Genomic DNA, 2,388 nt, shown 5'->3' on the forward strand with positions numbered 1-2,388 from the left:
TCGAGACTAGAGCAGACCTTCTGTTGCTTGATGTGACTGATTTTGAGGTCATCCTGGGCATGGATTGGTTATCTCCATATCACGCCGTTCTCGATTGCCATGCCAAGACTGTTTCACTAGTGATGCCAGGATCGCCGAGATTGGAGTGGAAGGGTTCCACAGTTGATATGCCTAGCAGGGTTATTTCTTTCCTGAAGGCTCGACACATGGTCGAGAAGGGGTGTTTGGCCTATCTAGCTTATGTTCGAGACGTCACCGCAGAGTCTCCGGCGATTGATTCAGTGTCAGTAGTCCGAGAGTTCGCTGATGTTTTTCCTTCTGATCTTCCTGGCATGCCTCTGGATCGTGATATTGATTTCTGCATTGATTTGGCTCCAAACACTCAGCCTATATCCATTCCACCATACCGTATGGCTCCTAAGGAGTTGAAGGAGTTGAAGGAGCAGCTGGAGGAGTTGTTAGCAAAGGGGTTTGTCAGGCCTAGTGTATCGCCTTGGGGCGCGCCAGTGCTATTTGTGAAGAAGAAGGATGGGACCATGCGGATGTGCATTGATTACCGCCAGTTGAACAAGGTCACCATCAAGAACAAGTACTCGTTGCCTCGTATTGATGATTTGTTCGACCGTTGCAGGGAGCTAGAGTGTTCTCTAAGATTGACCTAAGGTCAGGGTATCATCAGCTAAAGATTCAGGACTCGGATGTCCCGAAGACTGCATTCAGGACTAGATATGGCCACTATGAGTTTCTGGTGATGTCCTTCGGCTTGACTAATGTCCCAGCGGCATTTATGGATCTGATGAACTGGGTATTCAGGCCTTATATTGATTCCTTTGTTATCGTCTTTATTGACGACATCTTGATATACTCACGTAGCCTGGGGAGCACGAGCAGCATTTGAGAGTAGTGCTTCAGACCTTGCGAGAACAGAAGCTATATGCTAAGTTCTCCAAGTGTGAGTTTTGGCTTGAGTCAGTGGCATTCTTGGGGCATGTTGTGTCAGGAGAGGGTATTAAGGTGGATCCCAAGAAGATTGAGGCAGTTCCGAATTGGCCACGTCCTACTTTAGTGACCGAGATCAGGAGTTTCCTGGGATTAGCAGGTTATTATCGGTGATTTGTGCAGGGCTTTTCATCCATTGCATCACCTTTGACCAGATTGACCCAGAAGGGTGCCCCATTTCGTTGGTTCGACGATTGTGAGGAGAGCTTCCAGAAGCTGAAGACGGCTTTGACTACGGCACCGGGTTTTGTGTTGCCATCCGGATCAGGGATGTATACGGTATATTGCGACGCTTCACGCGTTGGCTTGGGGTGCGTATTAATGTAGGAGGGGCGAGTTATTATATATGCTTCGCATCAGCTAAAGGTTCATGAGAAGAATTACCCTGTGCACGACCTAGAGTTGGCAAGGATTGTTCATGCTCTTAAGATATGGAGGCATTATTTGTATGGGGTGTCATGTGAGGTTTACACCGATCAGTGCAACTTGCAGCATCTGTTCAAGCAGAGGGACCTTAATTTGATGCAGCGCAGGTGGCTTGAGTTACTAAAAGATTATGACATTACCATTCTTTATCATCCTGGCAAGGCGAATGTGGTCGCGGATGCCTTGAGCAGAAAGGCGGAGAGTATGGGTAGCCTAGCATTCATTCCAGCAAAGGAGAGGCCCCTAGCCTTGGACATTCAGTCCTTGGCTAACAGACTTGTGAGGTTGGACATTTCAGAGCCCAGCCGAGTTCTAGCGTGTGTGGTCGCTCAGTCTTCGTTATTGGGGCAGATTAAGGCCCGGCAGTTCGATGATCCACATTTGGTAGTTCTCAGAGAGACGGTGCTTCAGGGAGGTGCTAAGGTGGTTTCCATCGGCGAGGATGGTGTGTTGCGGCTTCAGGACCGTCTATGTGTTCCTAATGTTAACGGTTTGAGAGAGGATTTTAGATGAGGCCCACAGCTCGAGGTATTCCATTCATCCGGGTGCCACAAAGATGTATCGTGACTTGAGGCAGCATTATTGGTGGCGGAGAATGAAGAAGGACATCGTGGAGTACGTAGCTAGATGTTTGAATTGCCAACAGGTCAAGTATGAGCACTAGAGGCCGGGTGGCCTATTTCAGCATATGCCTATTCCTGAGTGGAACTGGGAGCGCATAACCATGAATTTCGTAGTTGGTTGCCGCAGACTTTACGGAAGGTTGATTCAGTGTGGGTCATTGTGGACAGGTTGACCAAGTCATCTCACTTCATTCCAATGGCGACTACTTATACAGCTGAGAGATACGCTCAGATTTATATTCGGGAGATAGTTCGATTGCATGGTGTGCCGATTTCCATCATATCAGACAAAGGCCCTCAGTTCACTTCCCATTTCTAGAGAGCCGTTCAGAGTGAGTTG

General features: G+C 48.3%; 1 pseudogene; it reads left to right on the forward strand.

Moving 5' to 3' along the window:
- The first annotated feature begins 542 nt into the window (after window positions 1-542).
- Window positions 543-960, forward strand: LOC109239929 (annotated as a pseudogene).
- The last annotated feature ends 1,428 nt before the right edge of the window (window positions 961-2,388 follow it).

This window comes from Nicotiana attenuata, unplaced genomic scaffold (assembly GCF_001879085.1).
Source record: "Nicotiana attenuata strain UT unplaced genomic scaffold, NIATTr2, whole genome shotgun sequence".
In the NCBI taxonomy this organism is placed as follows: domain Eukaryota; kingdom Viridiplantae; phylum Streptophyta; class Magnoliopsida; order Solanales; family Solanaceae; genus Nicotiana; species Nicotiana attenuata.